Raw genomic sequence first — 19,862 nt, 5'->3', positions numbered from 1 at the left:
CCCGCTGTAATGATAATGGACTGAACCTCTGCAACTGTAAGCAAGTCACCCCAATTCAATAAGAGTTGCATGGCCATGGTGTCTCTTCACAGTGATAGACACTCTAAGACAGAAGCATTTCCTTCTTGTTTGTTAGTAATTATTTGGCTATGTGGGCTTACAACATTTTATTGGTGGAGACGATACAAACATTTGAGCATGGTATAAAATTTGAGATGGAATTTTAATTTCAATTTGAAAACTTAAAACCCCAAAGGGACAGAAGATGTAGGGACAGAGAAGTTAGCCAGCTCTCCGGCTAGTCAAGGAGATTTACTCCTGTGCCATCGAAGTATGTCTTCACATGCCAATTGCACAGCAAGGCTTCATGTGTGTAGACACCCACTTTATGGATAGGTTAACACTCTGTACAGCTGCAGGGAAGGCAGTCCCTAGTCTCTGTAGAAGCGAATGGCAACTAACTGTTACCACAATTTGTGTATGCTTAAATTATCTAATGTATATACAGTTTGGTTATCTGTATGCCTATCACAAAGATTTGGGTCCTGGAACATTGTTGGTACATGATAAACATAACCTTCTAAAAGAAAGTGCCTACGTTGAACCCCTGGATGTGTTATGCCAATGGGTGTGGGGCCCTGAACTAAAGCACACACACACATACACACACACACAAAATTTCTAGTGCTTGAAATGGGAGAAGCTGTATGATACTTGGACAAAGGCCCTGCATTATCAAACAGCAGCGAAAACCAGAAAGACTTCTGCTTTTGTGCCTGAAAAACATTTTACGTGTTTAAATTGCCCAGCTGAAAGACATTACCAACTTTTCCATTACAAGACTAACATGATTTCCCAATAATGTGTGATCAGTCTATTCAAGAATTACCGTTACAAAGCTCCGAGTGATTTTTTTTTCTTCTTTTTCATCTTGTTTAACCGCAACCCCAAATCGTGAACTGGGTCCCTTTCAGAATCGTGGCCCGTTAGATAGTCCGTTAGGTAGGTGGGCACCTGCCAAAAAACACCGCGCCAGCCTTGCCCTCGGATGCTGGAAAGAGCCCTGGGCATCTAGAACTTCACTATGACTATTGCGCAGACTCTGCGTCCCACGCAGGCTTATTAGGAAGAAGCCAGAAAACTGCCCTGAGACACGTGAACCACGGGGGACCAACCGTGGCCTCCGCTGCTCACCGCATCGGAGTCTGGAATTTACAATCACGAAAGTTCTACCGCTTCAGGATTGGCTCCAAGGACGCATGACATCATAGCGCTTGATCCAGCCTCCTGGCCCGGATTGGCTGGCCGCGCCATTGTGACGTCATGGTCAGCCCACGCCGGGGTTGAAGCTGCCGGGCGCCTTCCTCTTGCTCGCGGCTGCAGCTCGCTGCTCTTCCCGCGTCCGCTTGCACATCCTCCTGCTCGCGCGGTCCTGCTATCGCCTGGTGCTGCCAGCCGCCGCTCAGACCGAGAAGTGAGCCACCTCCAGGAACTTGGTGGGTGCCGTGGCACCGGGGCGCGGCCGGGTTGCTGGCGCCGTGAGGTCCGAGCTGGGCAGGCAGGCGGGGTGGGGTGGTGGTGGTGGGGACGGTAGGCACCGGGGCCGAGTGGGGCTCTGCCGGGATGCACTCGCACCTGTTCGTGGGTGGCAGCCACTTTGGCGCGCTGACAGGCGCGGAGATCACAGGGAGGGATGGCGGCGCGCTAGGATCTTCCGCAGAGCTTTCTCCAGGCAGCAGCACAGGAGCCCGCGCGGGTCCGGGCGGCACCGGGCGTCGGGGCCGCGCGCTGGCCTTTCCCTGCTCCCCCCCACCCACTTTGCTGCTGCCAGGGAGCCCGAGACCACTCTGCCTGGTATTAGTAGTCCTGCTTGCCCTACGAGGGTGGGGATCCAGGCGCTGCAGCTGCAGGCCTGGAGTCTGCAGATCCATAGAGAGCACTTCTCGGAGTTTTAGGGAAAGTGTCCTTAATTGTTCCTTGCCAGCAAGGCTTCCCCTTCCCCTATCTTTGGGGTGAAGATAGTAACGCCCAGATGGAGAGTTGTTCCTTTTTAATGATCTTGAAGCCCTTCAGCGCCTTTGAACTTGGTAGCGTCCCTGCTCAAGATTATGAGTTATGCTCATCTCTAGGCTCCTTGATTGCAAATTTGAAGGATGCATTGGCCGAATTTTCATAAGGGGAGGGGACGAATGAAAGAACGCAATGCGTGACTCATTAGCTGGACACCCGAGAGGTGTCTGATAAGAAATTGTGGGGAATAGGCAGCCTCTCCCCAGCTCCAACTCTTTCTTTCTGTTTTTTAATGTCAGGGCCGGTGGCAGGAAGTGCTTCATGCTGTTGTACGGGAGGGCCAGTGCTGCCTGTTGGTTTTGTAATTGGTTCCTCTAACCGCTTGGCAGTTCCAACCTGTTGGTTTGTACTTTTGTTGCATGCAAGACTCAGGCCACAGCATTTGGGTCAGAATCTTTAGCTGCAGCTGGCTTTGCATCAGGCGAACGCAGACCTGAGATTTCCTTCTACAGTTGGGCACTGGTGGATCGTTATCTAGTCAGCCCAGGTGCTTGCCTGCGACCTTGAAAGAAATGCTTTTTTTCCCTTTGGAGGTTTTTCTCCCGATGATAACATCCCTGCCGGGAACTTTTTCTACACACCGTCTCATTTTGCATTTTCTCTTCAGCTTTAACTTTCAAACTGAAGACAAAAGGTGGAATGTTAGACACTTTCACAGGATGTAGGATAAACTTGAAAGAAAAACGAAGGAAGCATGGTTGTCAGATTTTTTTTTTTTTTCGAAATAGGTATCTAGTAAGTTCAAACACTGTACTTGCTTGACTTAGTTTTCTTGTCAGTAAACCGGGCTCCATGTTGCTAATTTATTAGGTGGTTTCTAGAGACTATAAATGAAAGAACCAAACTTGGGGTCTGCTAGTGGTTTGATAAATGTTTCCTTTTACTTTCCTGGGATTAACAGTGTTTCTCTTGGCGTGGACCTTAGCCCTTGGATGTCTGTTGTTTGCAGAAGCCTTTCCCCCCAGTACTTCCTCCTCTGCTTTAGCCATAATTACTGCTTGTGCTGCTTTTAGAGGTTGAGAATGCACCCTTGTGTTTTATTTCCAACGTGAAGTTTATACACAAATCAAGGCAAAATTGCTTCCCTTGTCTTCCAGGAACTGTAGAGCACATGTCTTGCCTTTCTCTCTGCCATTCACTAGCCTTCCCCATACATGTGTGATTCTGCTTTGGGCTGCCAACACATGATAACCATAGACCACTTCCCTGTGGTTGTCTGTCTTTCCCACTGCATGCATCCCCTTGCAGGGACAGTTCACTCATCTGCCCTTCCCCCTTGCCTCTTTCCCTGCCTTTCTTGATGCTGGGAATTGAACCCAGAATTTCACACATGCTCAACGAACCTTGCCTCTGAGCTACTCCATCAACCCTGTTTTATGGACTAATGGTAAGAGAATGGATTTGCCAAGTATTTCTTTCCACATACCTGGGTCCCCTGGGGGAGTCTTATCACCCATCTTTTTGTTCGTTTGTCTAAAAATCTGAAGTTAAAGCCTAGCGATGCTGACTTTTCTAAATTCATACAGCTCTGTCTATCTCAAGCGGCATTCGCCCTCCTTGCTATGTCCTTGTGCTTTTGGGTTGTTTGTCTAGTCAGCTATAGGCCATTATGTAATTGTGCTGTTTGTTAACTTTAAAAACTCTTAAACCATCCAGGATTAACAATGTGCTGTTTCTCAAACCCACCTAAAATATGTTCCTTTATTTTTCCTATACTTAGTTCATTTGTTCTAAGACAGGGTCTCATGTAGTCCAGGCTGGCCTCAGCTTATAGGTTTCTGAGGGTAGTCTTCAACTTCTGGTCTTCCTGCCTGTTTCTTGAGTACTGGGGTAGTAGGCATAGGCTAACACATCTGTTTGGTTCTGTGCACAGCATGGAACCCAGGGCTTCAGCATGCTAGGCAAGCATTCTACCAACCGAGCTATCTCCCCAGTCCATGTTTTATTATTACCTTGCTGACTTTCATTAGCTGGTTTGTATTAAATGTGTGCATGGATGATGTGTTTGGATCCAAAGATGAGTCAGGCAGTTCCTGTTTCCAAAGCGCTCCTTGACTTGGCTTACATTTTGAGCCTTTTTGTACACACTTATTTTATACACTGCACCAAGAGGGAGTCAGAGGTAGATTTCTGGGGCATGCGTCTGTGTGCTTCACGGCACAACTGTCTGTCAGTTACTGCAGTTTCTAGCGATGCTGAATTGGTCAGGATGCTTTTGGTGCAGGAAGCAAAACCCAGTTCAGATAAGCGCAACCTCACACGCCTGTGAAGGCCTTGAAAGCAAGACCTTTGTCCCACTTCACTAGTCCTCTGAGACAGGTTTTGTCCCTGGGCTCATTTTGCAAGATGACTACCAGCAACTGTCATGATTCCCCCTTGAGGTGCTTACTTAAGCCTTAGCCAGTTTAAGCAATAACGGAGAAGAATCTGATAACCTGGTGTCCGTCCCAACTCTTGCCTCACCTAACTGGCTACCTTTCGGGAATGCTCGCATTCACACCAGTGTGTCGAAAATAAGTTCGAGGAAGTTTGGAGCGTGAACAAGTGTGAGGTCATTGGGCAAGAAGGAAGTGCAAGTGATCGAAGCTGCTAGAGACGCAGCAGTATAACGTTAGTCTTGCTTTAATAATAAATAAATTAGTTATTGAGTTGTGTCAGACTGTTAGATCACTTCTTGAGAGCAGTCCTCAGGCCTTATTACTTGATACCAGAGCATTCTCACTTAGTAATAAGATGCTTGGGACTAGTGAGATGGCTCAGTGATTAAGAGCACTGACTGTTCTTTCAGAGGACCTGGGTTCAATTCCCAGTACCCACTTGCAGCTTACAATTGTCTGTAACTCCAGTTTCAGGGTACTGGACACCCTCATGCAAACAAAACACCAGTGCACATAAACTTTTTTTTTTTTTTTTTAAAGAAAGATGCTCAGTTCTTGTTCAAGGTCACAACTTACGCAGCCTAGATGTTTCTTCTGCTGGATCCTGCTTTTTCTCCTGTGATAGTCAGTAACAGAATGCTACAAGGTTTTTTGGTTTTGTTGTTTTGTTTTTTAACTAGAAGGAGTACATTGAGTGCTGTGCTTAAGAAATAGGAGTCTTATCAACATGTTAGGACGGGTGGGCAGGCGTGGGCAGGGATGGAGGGTCGGGATGAATGTGGAGAGGTAACAGTCTGCCTTACCCCACATTATAGCACATGTGACAGACTATAAAGACACAGACTCAGCATGCAGGGTTGAGTAAGGCACGCATGTTAGGGCATTGGTGTGTTGAACTGACTGCATGGTCCCTCATCTTCCCATACCACCAAACATGAGAGATTAGCTCTGAGCATTGATTTCTCTCTCTTCCTTTAAAAATGAAAGGAAAAAGTGAACACTTCTTAGTTTCATTTTTTGCCAAGAATAAACCCTTTCTTTGACCGCGGAGAATGAAAATTGAGCTATTTTAGGTCTTAGGAAGGCATTGCAACTGGTGGTCAAATTGTAGTAATGGAAGCAGATTGCTGTTGGCTGGTTTTGACTTCTGGAGCTTGAATCCTTACTCTCGAAGAGAGTTCAGCCTAGTGAAGCAAACTGTTAAGGAAACACATCTGACCAAATGTTGAGTTTCTGTGATAGGACCCTCTCTCCCAGTCCCTGATTGCAACCATAAATGTTACTGTCACCAAGCTTGTGGTTCCCATTGGCATGTTTTCCCCACGGGGACATTTTTAGTTGACTTATAGCCGTCTATTTTAAGCATTGTGTGGGCCCTGGCTTTAAAACAGTCCTATTTGGTGAGTTTTTAGAGATTTAAGTTCCTGGCTAGGGAGATGGCTCCCCCTTGCAAGCCTGAGGAACTGAGTTAAATACTCAGAACCCATGACTCGGGGTGCGAGTGGAGAAGGGAGTGATGGCACCCATTTTTACTCATAGCACCGGGAAGACATTGGTTGGCAGGTCCCTGGAGCTCCTGACCATCCAGCCTTGACACCTTGGAAAGTTACAGACCAATGAGAGACCCTGTTGTGCCCCCCACACCCAAAGGAGGGCACGTGAGGAATAATGGTATCTCTGGCTTCCACAAGCCCACGCATGCACCATTAACACAAAAGACACAATTCACGTCCTTCCTGCCCCTTCCTTCTCCACCTATTGTGTTTGGTATTGAGTTGTGATTGTATTCAGGAAATAAAGGAAACCCTAGTGCTCCTTGTTGGGAGTTAGACATTAATGCTTTGGACTTACTGTCTCACATTGTTTGAGGTTCAGGACATAGCTTGTTATTTTTGTTGTAAGATTTTCAATGCTGGTTCTGTCTTGCCTTTTCTAACTAGAATAACCATTTTTTTTTGGAAAAATATTCGTGATTTTTACGTATATTCTTAGTTACTATATGAGACTAGATGTCCCCACACATGCTAGGTGTGTTTTTTTTATGGTTGATTGCCACCGTCGCCCTTTCTTTTCCCCTGGCTAACACTTACTTTTTGGTACTAACTTTAGGAAACCATTTGGAGCAGCCTTCATTGGACCCATGCTGGGGAACACCAGGGATGTGCTTCGAGTGTCTGGAGCCAAGAGTGCTCTTCCCCCCCTTGTCTTGGCACAGTAACGGCCGTGACAAAGTGATCGTGATGAATTCTCTTTCCTTAAAGGATATTCTCAGGGTACCAAATTCAGTAATTGCTCATTTGTTTCTCTGGGATTTCAGCAGTACGGTGTGTCCCCAGGGCTAGTGTTCAAGGCACACCTGCTCCTTTGGAGAAGAAGCAAATTAATATTAACAGAGGTTGCTGACACCTCAGTCGGCTCCTGGTTAGGTGATTAGCCCACTCGAAAAAGAGCATTTGCCTCTGACTTTGATGTTAGGAATATTGGCGTTATGATCTGAGGTGCATATCGTCTGCATCTAAGTAAGGAAGGCTGTCGGGATTATTTTAGAGTCAGCGGCTTCTGAGTGAGCAGCCACACACCTATGTAGGGTTCCACACTTACCGAAGTGTGGGTTGTGGCAGTTAAGTTACGCCACCTTCCCAAGATCCCAGCTTGGATAATAGCTGCACCCACTTTGAATGGCATTGGAACCATCAGTATTATGTGTGAAAGTTAAGTAGGGTATTGACTGGTAAGGGCAGTAAGAATTCCCTCTGTACAGCATACTACCCAACACACTGTTTATAATAGCACCAGGTTAGAAGAGCCAGTGTGGCAGATGTCCTGTGGCAGAATCAGTTATGCCATAGCTTGGCAAGGGAATACCCTGATTGGTGTGTGCTAAATGGTACTGTTTTTATTTATCTATTTATTTTACCATGAGCCACTGAACTCCTTTCCAGCTCATTGAACCTTATAAGGTAAGAACCTGAGTCCGACAGACGAGAAGTCAGGTTCAGGAATGTTCCTTCGCTCTTTACAGCTTTATAGCTCCAGAGCTCATCGAGCGAGGTCTCAAGTCCAGAAGGGTGCTGCAGAGTCCCCAAGGCCTTTGGAGGGCTCTGGCCTCCGAGACCCAGTCACTTGGACGGGCAGCTCTGCTTCAGAAGGCAGGTGGAGGTCATACTCACCACATTCCGGGAGGTTGGTGACAGCATAGAGCTTTTGTTGACAGTTGCTAAGCAGAGCGTTAGAAGACAGGGAATACCAACACTTGCGGTCAGGGCTTAAAGAGGGTGGTGGCCTTTTCATGTGTCCCCTTCCTTCTTTTTTAGATTTTCCAGTCTGAGGGCTCCTCCTTGTGAAATCAGAGGGCAGCGCTGGAGAAGTGGCCAAGCGCTTGCTTAAGTGTGCCCGAGGCCCTGGCCTTGTTACTAAGGGGAAAAGAGCAAAAGAGAACAAGGAGCGCAGACCCAGGACTCTCCTGGTGTAAGGAACCTGTGTGGAGACGCCTAGTCTGCCGTCTGGCCTAGGGAACCCAGCCTCGATGTCCTGATGTGGCCTTGGCCCCATCAGGTTTCCTTTACAAGGTGTAAGACCTGAGAGGTGTGTGCCACGCTGGGTAGGAAAGGCACCCAGAGTCCCCAGGGAGCATCCTCTTGGTGCTCTGTGAGCAGCTGTGGAAGTCATGAGCGTTTTGAGAACACTAGGTCATTCTGCTACCGGCACCGTGAGGACCGCTGTGCTGAGCCCTTGTTGCAGCGGTAAGCACCTTTCTCCTTCAGGTCTCTTGGGATCCCTCCGGCTTCTCAGCACTGAGTCCTTTTTCTAGGTGAGCGTTGAGTCACTGAGGTTGTCTGACAGAACTGTGATGACTTGGAAGTGCCATCGTTGCTAAAATAAAATCACAGGTCATATGATGGCTTATATATTAGCAAGGAATTGGATAATAAAACCATCGTGACCTTGGCCGCATCTGCAGAAGAGACAAAGACATGAATACTATTTTTTTTTTAAATATCACATCACAGCAGGCTTTGAAAAATACCCTGCAGTTTTCGTTTGTGGCCATACTGCATTACCTCCACATCAAATAATAGTTATGAGATAGAGGTTTAGTTGAATTTTAACAAAGAGATGTGTTTTCATATCTCATGCCTTGAGATGCACAGGCCTGAACCGAACCTCTTTAGTCATTCTCGGGAGTGGGGGGCTGGAGAGCTCTGTTACAGCCCTCCTCTCTTAATTTTAACTTGGGCGCTAATGCAGCCTTTGAGCGCTCTGTACGAATTAGCCTGGAGAACATTAGAATTTATTTTGAATATTCAAGTAATCACATCAACCATGAGACGGCAATCAGATAGGAATTTGAAGTAGCTACCCGGAGAAGGAAATATTGCTTAAAAGCCTCTTGGAAATTGGTCTCCCAGCTCTTTGCTGCTGCAGCCTGTTCATGTAGCGGTTTCCAGTGTCATTGGCTCTGCTGAGGTGGAGCCCAGTCCGAGCCCAGCCTGGAAGGCAGCTCTCGAGAGGAGGCGAGTGGCATTATCTTGCTGTCCGTGGACTGTCTTGGCTGTTGTACAAGTGCTCTTCATACAGAAAGGTAGTTGCTCTGAATGGGTGGGATCACCTCCAAGGAGGCTCTTCGGATGTACCAGGACCTCCATGTCTCTAGAAATGTAACCAGTACTCTGGTGGGTTCATTTTCAAAACAAGAAATAGTGGAGTTTGGAATGAGCTTAGTGACCCCAGAGGAGAGATTGGCTGTGACTGGAGAACACCGACGCCTTCCCTTGCCCGCCCGCCCTCTCCCCCCTTCTCTTCCCTTTTACTGGAACGAGAATTGAATCCAGGACCTAGATCATGTGTGTAAGCACTCTGGCGCTGAGCTAAACCCTCTGTCTAGGGTAGGGGGAGTTGTGTTTGTTTTTGAGACAGAGCCCAAGCTGGTCTGGAACTCGTTGTGTAACTCCAGTTGGTGACAAGGTCTTTTATTCTGCTTCTCCTCCCCAGGTGTTGATATTTCCAGTGTGGGCGTGCCCTAGCCTACCTACTTGCTTTTCATTGAGCCGTGGAACAGAAATGGAACTTTACATGGTTTTGAGAAATGGGGCTGATGCAGTTTACAGGGGCTCCAGAATCTAAGCTTGAGATAATAGAAATTTGTAGCCATGCCCATAGCTCACGGCTGATCCGTTGGTGGGGTTTCAATGCTCTGCTTACTGATGGTCCCTTTCAGCTATGTATTCCGTGTCCAGCTCTTTCTCCTGCACTTGACTTGACTTCTCTGTCCCCTAACTTGGCTTATCTAAGTCTGTGTGTCTGTCCCTACAAATTCTGCTATTGTACAGTGCCGGGGGGGGGCCATCAGCCTATACCCATACAGTGGGGGGGGGGGCATCAGCCTATATCCATACAGTGTGGGGGCATCAGCCTATACCCGTACAGTGGGGGAGGGGCATCAGCCTATACCCAGTTGCCTAAGCCATTAAGCTAGAAGCCACCCTCCCGTCAGCCACCCTCACCCCACCTATCGCTATCAGTCACCGGGTTGGTCTGCTCAAGCCTGTCCTGTTTCTGTCAGCTGCCTGGGCTTTCTCAGCACATTTTGTTCTGAGATGATTGCAGTTCCTCTCTGCCTCCTTTCTGTCCGTCCCCCTTGTGTTCTGATGCCAAAGCGGCTTTCTGACACATCGTTTCAGTCTGTCAGGAGGCCTCCTCAGGCCCGTTCTTTGACCATGGCCTGCATGTTATCTCGCAAACTGGTTCCTTACAGCTTTCTGTTCACTTGCTCCTGTCTCTGTTTCACGTTTTATGCGGGTGACTTTCTCGTTTCTATCGGTATCTATTCCCGCTATTTGCAAAGCAAAGGAAAATGATAACAGAAAAGCCTTGTTTTTATAGGGCATGACCTCTTTGATCTTTCTGGCTTAATTGTGTATTCTGACCTTTTCTTGGCTGTTTGGCCCAACATTTCACTTCTGTGTGTCTCAGTCTTCTCTTAAAATGAGAATGCCCGGTATTTTTTTTCTTCTCACAGTTGCTCAGAATCTGCCTGGCGAGACTTCCTCTGGGTTTTTAGTACCAGTGGGCTTTCTGGGTGTCTTGCAGGTAGCTGGACAATCTTGGCATAAACGCTTCTCCAAAGTGTCCTTCAGGTGTGTGCTTGACCCTGCCCAAGGCCATGTGAAGCTGATGGGATCCCTGAGAACACTGGGCTGCAGGATGCTTCACAGTTGAGAAGCCTTCCTGATCGGGGAACTGGGGCACGTCTCCAGGCCGAGAGGGTGGACTAGCAACAGCTCTCAGAGCGAACGCACCAAACCGCCAGACATTCATCCCACCTGCCTAGGACCAGGAGCTATTTTAAAGGTGCTGTTGATTTGCATACTCCATTGTCTGCTTCAAGGCTGAATGTGCCTGCCGTAGAACGGACTGGTGGCACTGTTCCCAAAGAAGGAATAAAGTCAACTCTGGTATCTAAGTACTGAAGATACCCATTGTTAAAATAATAGTGGGCTTGCCAATCTTTTTAACCTTATTTCAGTTGGCACTGTGCCCAGGGTAAGGGTGGACCGAAGTGGTTAAGTGGTGATAAGCCTAACGAATTCATTGATTGGGCACAGCCACTCGTCACAGCGTGGCTCTGCCATCGGAGGATCGTGGGTCCGAGCAGGGTGTGACGGTGTATATTTCTACACCCCGCACTGGGAGGCAGAGGCTGGTGGATCGCTTGAGTTTGAGGCCAGCCTGGTCTGTGTAGTGGATTCTAGGCCAGGTCTGATGGAAGACAGTGACAGAATGCACAGATAGCCGTGAGGCCCCAGGTAGGATGCTGTAGAGTGCCAGGGGACCGTCAGGGATGCTTTCATCAGATTGGAAAGCCAGGATGACACCGGAGTCAATGGAAATAGGCAGCTGTTTGGAGATGGAGAGGCCTGTGAGGAATGAGAGTCAGGAAAGCCAGCCACGGAGCAGGAAACCGTCACGGTGGGCCCGAGGGCTACGCTGAGGAGTCTGAACATTTTTCTACCGAGATTTCCACTGGTTTTGAGAAGAGAATGATAATGCCAGACTTGAGGGTAGAACAGCTGCATTTGAGGGGGGTTGCGTGAGTCCTGAGGAGATAGCTTCAGGTAGCCAGTGGCTTTGGTGGAAGTAGATAAAGTCTTAACAATCTATAGAATTTAGGGGCCGGGGAAGAATTTAGAAACAATCTGGTCTGTTATAGTTCGCCAGGCTTCCTGGAGTTTTCACAGAAATTAAAATAGAGCAGTACGGGAAACTTTCTCCAAAGCCTTTTCATGTCTCCTGTCTGATGTGCTGATTTGGGAGAATAGGGCATTGTGGACACTGGTATTTTCATCTTATTTTTAATCTTAGAAAATTTCACCCGTATGTACAGTATGTTTTAATCGTACCTCCACCTCTTCCCAGGTCACCCTTAAGGCCCCCCCCTAGTCCACTTAGTGCTCACACTATACACATGCGTGTAGGGTCATCCCCTGGAGCCTGGGCCCCTGCCAGGGCCTCATCTCTGAGAAAGAACCGACTTTCCCTTCCCAGCCATCAGCTACAGGATCTCTCAGCTAGGGGTGGGGTTTCGTGGTCCCCCCACCACACACACACTCATGCTGGGATGTTGGATGACTGGATCACCTTCAGGCCGCCACAGCTGTGTGATTTCGCGAGCACAAAGTCCTTATGTCCAGAAGGCCCTGCTTTATGGCCATCCAACCTCTGACCTGTGCCATTTCTGGAGCCTCTGAGGGAGAGATGATTTAGAGGTCCTGTTCAGGGCTGAGCACAGCATTGTCAGCTACTCTTTGTACTTTGATCAGTGTGGCTCTGTATTTAACCTCCATCCATTATACAAAGAGAGACTTCCCCGATGAGGGGTGAGCTTTAATCCTCGTCAGCCAGACGTGATCCCAGCTGCTATAGCAGGGTCCTAGGCTTTACATTTAGAGAGAGGGAGGGAGAGAAGGAGGGAATGAGAGGGGGCAGGGAGAGAGGGGGGCGTTCCAGAGGTTTTTCTCAGGTTGTCACTTTACTCATTGAGCTATTCTCTGACCCTCAGTTGATAGTTTTGAAATTGGGTCTCTGTGTAGCCCTGACTGGCCTGGAACTACGTCTCCCTGCCTCTGCCTAGGATCTGCAGGAGGAATCTACCACTTGCAGCTTCTGTGGGATTTTGAAGAAGCAGATTTCGTTTCTGGTATGGAGAGTTAGACTTAGGAGGTGGTAGCTTTTCAACCAAATCTTAAGAGTGGTGAGGGCCTACTGTGGGGGGGGGGGTTCCTGTGTGGACGGCCTACTGTGTGTGGGGGGGCTTCCTTATAGATGGTCTACTCTACTTTGGAGAGTAGCGTGGGAGTCTGTGCCCTCAGTTCTGTGCTGTTGTAGTGATACTGGGTTCTACCAGGAAGTGTGGGTGCCCTTGGAAACCAGGACGCGCCCTAACAGCACCAGCTGTAGAGCAACTGCAGTGTTCTTCGGAGTTGATTGATTTCATTGCGTCGTCATCAGTACTGAGAATTCTGCTTTGCATGAATATGCCATACAACTCGGCAGAAGTTAATTTAGGACCCCTTTGGAAATTGTTGGAAATCTGTCCTAATCCCAAGCCAAAATTCATTCAGCAATTTTTGGTTTTAGTGAAATCTGCGTCAGCGGCTTCAGCAGCATTTTTTACAGTCGAGCGTACAAAAGCCATAGACTCCAAAGACACACCAGGATTTCCAGGCTGAGGGGTGAGCCTGGAGAAATATTACACGTCTTTGTTTTCCCCGAGTAAACTGTTACGTTTCCCGAAAAGCGGAAGACTGTACCGCAGAATTACAGTTTGTCATGGGCCGTAGTCTTGCTCCGAGGGCTTTCAGGCGGCGTCAGATGCGGTTGTAAGGCACACAGTGGTGTGGGCCGTGCAGCCTTCACGTGTATGTTCCGAACCAAGGCTGCAGGCAAGGGTCCTGGAGCAAGGGGGCAGGGGCCCAGGCAGAAGCACCTTGGACTCATTACACATTTGATATGGAATTAGTTTTTGGTCCTTGTGTATTCGGAAGCCTTTTACTGTTACTGACTTTCTCATGACTCCAGTACGCAGTGTGTGGCCTCTTGTGTAAGTCTGTCACCCATCGTGGCCCGAGTACAGTAAAGAGAAGTGGTTAGCCTGAGATGTGTGTGGCTGTTACCGTTGTTTTGGAATGTACAGTTCCACCCTAAACGTTATTTATAGAAGGAGCAATTGCTTGCTGTGATGGATGCTTGTATATGTGCTAACCACCTCTCCCCCTTCTTCCTAGTGCTTAGTCTCATTTATTTTTGTTATAATTTACATTATAGCCCCCCCTTTTTTATAAATTTGAACATTTTATTTATTCTCTATTAAAATCAAAGCTCAAAATTTGGGCCAGACTTAAAGTAAAAGTGAGAATAGTATAGAGCCGTAGTGCTGAAATCTTTATCAGATCTCGATGGTCATTGCTTTCAGATACATTTGAAGACTTTCTCAAGCAGTGCCCTCCTGACTGAATAGAAAACTGTGTTGTCTGTGACCTATAGCAGCTCCAGCCATTGTCCACACTAGGGAGTAGAAGCAGGAGGCTCGGGCTTGGGTTTCACTGAGTGTCTAGTAGCTTGACTCTGTCCTGAGACAACTTCACCCCTGTGTCAGTCTGTCTGCTTCTTCATTGCCCATGAACTTGAAGGCCAGAGCCGTGTATTCCTTGAAGGTCTGTGAGCTCCAGTTTTTGTTAGGTTCTGCCACACTGGGCCCTCACCCGTTTTTCAAGACTTGATCCCAGTCTGTCATCTCTAGGAGAATGTGTGCACTGGTTCATCTATCTCAAGGACACTGGGTGGGGGAAGTCTGCCTCCCTTTTTCCCTCTCCCCCCCTCATTCCTCCTTTCCTCTCCCTCTTCCCCTCCCTCCATACTAGATCTCACTATATAGCTCCGGTGACTTTCCTAGAACTCTAGACCAGGCTGGACTTGAACTCACAGAGATCTCCTTGCCTGTGCCTCCCAACTGCTGGGGTCAGAGGTCTGCGTTCATTCCTGACCTGATTCTCACTCATTACAATTGCTCCTCTTAGATTTTGGGTCAGCCTGGACTCTCACTTCCTGTCTTCTCTGTTGGTTATGTCTTTAGCCTAATGCTTGGAACAGCCTGATCCCCCTTTCTGCTGTCTAGCCTACCTAAGTTCTTAGCTTAGGCTGCCACTTTCTCCAGGAAGCGCCCCTCAGTCTCCTTAGTGTCTCCAAAGTGTTGTTTTGCATGACAAGGCACCTTCAATCAATTCAGCATCCTGTAATCCTGAGTTAGTTGAACAGGTACAGAACTCGGTCCCTCCAGAGCAGGGCTTCCTCCACGCCATGACAGCAGACCTCTGGGAAATACTTGCTCTTCCACCTCACCAGCCAGATGCATCTGCACCACCATCTACATCAGTGGTTCTCAGCCTTCCTAGTGCTGGGACCCTTCAGTGCTACTTTGTAATTCTGCTGCTGTTGTGAATCATAATATAAATATCTGATAGGCAGAATATCTGATACGCAGCCCCCAAAGGGGCCTCTCTGTTCACAGGTTGAGAAGCTCCCATCTAGATCCAGCCCTGTCTCTGACCAGGGAGAAATTGCCTGTCCCTTCATTGTGACCAGAAATCACTTGAACAAATAAGATTACAGCTTACCGATTGTGCTGAACATACTGTCTGTAGACAAGCTAAATAACGGATGTTCTGAGCCTTTTAGTCATTCTGTGACTTTGCAGGCTGCATGAATTTGACTGCAGCCTGTGAAATCTAATGCCTAGGTTTAATGCCTGGCCTGACAACCCCACCCCCACCCCCAGCCCGACTCAGGTCAGTGAAGCTTCTTGCTCATCCCTCTCAAATGATGTAAAAACCCCCGTCATTGCTAGTGGAAGGAGCTGACAACGTTCTGTTTCAGGTGTTTTCCTTATCTCTCTGCTTACATCCTCACCTTATCCAAAGGCTCCTGGGTCACCTCCCAAGTTCTCACCCGCGATTCCTGGACATGCGCTTGCCCTTCTCAGTTCCCTAAAAGCCTAAGCCTGCGTTCTGGCCCCGGAAACTGGTCTGCCTGCCTTTGTGCTTATCCTGGCTTAGGAAGACCCTGGTCCTTCTCCTTGGAGCCATCTTGAGCCTGAAAATGCAGCTGCAGCGTGGGCCAGCCAAGGCCACCCGGGGTCAGAGACAAAAGCCTGTGTTGCTTAGATACCAGGCCACATCTGCGCCTCGGCCTCACTTCTGATGACAGTACCCCATTTTTTTTTTTAAGTAAGAAAGTAAGTAAATGCAACTTAATTAATAAGTTAAAATAAAAAACGGCAGTTCTGTGGCTCTTTGCTGCTTCTGTTTAGTGCTTCTTATGCTTGCTCAATTTTCCCAGAAGCCACTCCAGGCTTTGGTTGTTCCTTCTCTTAGTAGCTCAAGGTCACAGGCTCTGCCCTCTGGGCTCAACATTACCGAACCTTACCGGTGGAGTCCCGGAGGAAAGAAATCACGGCTTGATGATTTGTGCTCAGAGGGAGGTGGATGCTACTTGTTACCACATTTCGTCTTCTGTTTTTAAATTCCTGGTTTCTAAATCCCTTTCTTTTTCATAATTAAGTTGATGTAGCGATTAAAACTACAGTGTTGCCCAAGAAATGGGGGAGGAAGCCGCTCCAGAGCGACTGTAGCGTGTTTTGGCATGGGAGTGTATTTTCTCTGGCACCGCCTTGCCTTTCCACCTATCCGGAGACGTTATTAATAAAGTAGTTGCATATGCCACACGTGAAAATCACTTTAATTGCAATCATCGTTACGTCTGTTTTATTCTCCGGGAAGGGAAACGGGATTGAAATGAGAGCCAGTTTATTTTTAGGTGATGAGCCAAACTTTCTGCTCTCTCTTTCTTCTGCCTTTTCGCTTGCTTAAATAGATTTATATGTTGTAGACAGTGGGCTGTCATTTACAGTAATCAGTATCCCCATGAGACAGTCTCCCTCCCCCCAGCCATGCTGCAAGCACAGGCTGAGCACAGCCAGGCTGAGCTAGGATGCAGGGAGGCCCCGCTCTCCACTGCCAGTATGTCTGCTGTATTGTTCTCTGTGAACAGTCAAGCTTTTTCTTCTATCTTCAGATCATTGTTTTTCTTCTTTAATTAGATAGTGTACCTGGCTAATAGGCATCGCTCTGTACTATTTGGCAAACTAAGAAAGCCAAGAGAAGACACCTTGTGTTGAGAAGCTCGCAGATGTCGGTTTTGTGGCTGTGCCCTGGTGGTAAACGTTCTGAGCTCTTGTTCACAACACAAGGGATATATGCTGTGCCCAGCACAGTGGGGAGTGTGTGCTCTTGGATGCAGAGTTTTGCTCTCATGACACTGCAGTCTTGCAAAGGGATACATTCCCAAGTCAGGAGAGCATGCCCGGGAGGTGGAATAGCACTTGCAAAGTCTTAGTTTGGAAGAGTGTCAAGTCTTTCTTCTCCACTCCCAGTTTTTCCTTCCCCCTTTCTCTCTTTTCCCTCCTCTCCCTCCCTCTCCCTTCCTTGTCCTCCTCTTTCTTCCTTTTCCCCCTCTCTCCTACATTGTTGGGTAAGTGTGGGAAAATCTGAGAAGAAAGGAGCAAATAAGATTAAGGTCGTGGTGATAGGTATGTGTTGGGGTGCACTTTTTAGTCCCAGCACTCGGGATGCAGAGGTAGGTAGATCTCTGTGAGTGTGAGGTCAGCCAGGGATACATAGAAAAACCCTGTCTAAAAGCCAAAGAGAGAATAATATCATTGTAGCAGTAGTAGGTTGTTTTTTTAAATTCATTTTATTTTTATGTTTTAATTTATCCCTTCCCATGGGATATCTTTGTTTTACAATCTTTGGATCTTGAAGTTGGCTAGAAATTGCTTAAAAATACACAATTTCTCTTTGATTCGGGCTTTTACTGTTGACATTGGAGAATACCTTTGCTTTACTACAAAGACTTGCGTAGCTTTTTAGCCCTTGTTTTCTACAATGTGTAGTCTCTAGATCCTAGTCATTCTTGCAAGTCTGTCTGTTTCTGTGCTGAATCAGGCCCCAGCGCGGTGAATTACAGTTTCTAGTTGCTGGCTTTTCTGTTTGTTACATTTGCACAGTCTCCTGCTCTGTGTTGTCACTGAGACTTGAAAGGCGACTGATGTGACTGAGGAACTGAAGGAATTTTTTACTTTTATTTTTAATGATTTTTGTTTTATTTTTGAGACAGATCTGCCTGCCTCTGTGTGGTGTGACAGACTTCCTGGGGAGATGCTATGAAGTGCATGGTCATGAATGAGCATGTGCGCGCGCGCGCGCGCACACACACACACACACACACACTTAGGATGTAGCCTAGGCAGAGTCTGAATGCTCCGTGACAGGCAAATTCCTAGCCCTTTGGCCTTATTATCTCATTGCCTTTAGAGACATTGGAGATATGCCCAGGAATGGGTTGGCTGGCTCATATGGTAGTTCTGAGTTTAGCTTTTTGAGGTACTTCTTCCTTGCTGTTTTCTATTAGTGACAGCCTTTTCTACATTCCTACCAAGAGTGTTAGTGTTCCCTTTCCGCTCTCCCCACTCGTGTTTCTTTCGTCTTTTTAATCATAGCCGTTCTAGTTGGCAGGCAGTGGTTTCTCAGTGTCCCTGTTGATACCAGGTGCTTTTTCTTATGTTTCTTTGCCATTTTCTTTTGAGAAATGTCTAGTCAGATTGCTCGCCCATTTTTTGAAGAGAGGATTAATGAAAATAAGGAATGTTTCACAAATATGTGTTGTCCTTGCAGAAAGGGCCAAGCTGGGTATCTCATGTGCTAAAAGTGTACATTTCTGCCTTTTTAAAGAGAGAAATCTGGCTTTCGTTGTTGAGGGCTTGAGTTCTCCGTAGTTGGGACAGCCCCTCATGAAGTGTTTCTTCAGTTTGCCTGGTTCTCTAACAGCATCTCTTTACGATGTTTCCTTGTCTCACTGCTGACCTGAGGCTTGTTCTGTCCACTCGCCTGCCCACCTCAGATGTACCGTAGCAGGTATGTTTTACTGTCTAGTCTGCCGTATTGAGGAGCATGGAATTGCAGAGACAGGAAATTAAAAGCGAGTCAGATTACAGACTCTGAAGAATGAGCGTTGGTGGGCAAACGGTTTAGAGAGTGACTGTTAAGGTTGGGCAGGGTCAACCTCGCTTTTGGAGAAGTGATGTGGGAAATAGGATATGAATAAATTCTTCTTGAAAGGGAAAGAATCCAGACAAAAGTAGAGGGATGAAAAGACCATGAAACAGGTTCACTGTTGCGCACTGATGGTCCCAGAGCAAGGAGATCAGTATGCTGAAGAGAACCTGTACTTGCGGGTTTATCGCTACACCATCCATAAAAGCCAGGAAGTAGAAATAATCAAATTGACCATCAGCCAAGTAATGGATAAAGCAAAGAGGATGCATATGGGCAGTGCGATACTGCTTAGCCTTTTTGTAACATGGATAGAACTGGAGGGCATGATGCTAAGAGGAGTAAGCCAAGCCCAGAAAGGCAGTTGCCGTATGTTCTCAGATACAGACAAGGAAGCTAAAACTGTTAATCCCATAGGAGAGATTGTTAGTGGGGTTAAAGGCTAGGAAGGGGAGGGGGACGTGGGGAGAAGAATGTTCACAGGTGCCGGTGGGTAGCACGGAATAGCCGCGGTTGACAACAGTAACATACATAAAAGTCACTGCTGAGATTTGGGCTGTTCTAGTGTGGAGACGTGGATCCTGGATGATGCGTGCAGTTACCATGACGGCCATCACATGTTGCTTATATGTACAGGATGTCACACTGCGCCTTGTAAGTGTGTAGTGACTATGTCTGTTTAAAAAATAAAAAGGTCATCTTAATCACTGAGTGGGGAATAGTGAGTTTTTAAATATGTGAATTTCTACTGAGATTTACATAATAAACAATTATAGGCTCTGAAGTTTTAGTAGAGGGGTTTGGTGTACCCTCAGTGTTCTGCAGACACGGCTGTCTTGTTGCAAAACATTCCCTCTTCTGGAAGGAGAGCCTGTACCACGGCTCTTCCCCCATCTGTGCACCGCCCTGACCACCTCACTTGCCTCCATTCGCGTATCTGCAGACTTGCTTACTGATGCATTCATTCAATGAACGGTGTTTCTGCGGCTCCTATCCTCTGTCGTGTGGAGCGATATTTGAAGACAGAGTGCTATTCACATGAACCCTGAATTTGGCAGAAGTATGGTTCTGCTAGTTGTTTCTGCCGGGAGTCAGGCCCCATGGGTGTGTTGCCAAGAGTCTTCCAGGAATGGCTAGCTAGGATCCAGCCTGACTAGAAAAACAAAGCTGGAATGGGTGGGACCGAAGGTGTGGGTTTTGTGGAGACATTCCCCAAAGCAGACTGAATCCCCGGGAGAGCCGGGAGGGG

General features: G+C 47.4%; 1 protein-coding gene across 4 annotated transcripts in view; it reads left to right on the top strand.

The window, feature by feature from the left end:
• Positions 1-19,862, top strand: part of Elovl5 (ELOVL fatty acid elongase 5) — a 318,923-nt gene that overhangs the window by 256,757 nt on the left and 42,304 nt on the right. The window contains exon 1 of one of the 4 annotated variants that reach the window (XM_075965163.1): positions 1,149-1,496. The exons of 2 other annotated variants lie outside the window; for them this stretch is intronic. The gene's annotated coding sequence lies outside the window, so the exon portion shown is untranslated. Of the gene's footprint in view, positions 1-1,148; positions 1,544-19,862 lie in introns of those variants that run through there. One more of the 4 variants, XM_075965164.1, reaches the window with a different exon arrangement.

Source organism: Microtus pennsylvanicus, chromosome 3, assembly GCF_037038515.1.
Source record: "Microtus pennsylvanicus isolate mMicPen1 chromosome 3, mMicPen1.hap1, whole genome shotgun sequence".
NCBI lineage: Eukaryota > Metazoa > Chordata > Mammalia > Rodentia > Cricetidae > Microtus > Microtus pennsylvanicus.
This window is presented reverse-complemented; position numbering and strand designations above follow the sequence as displayed.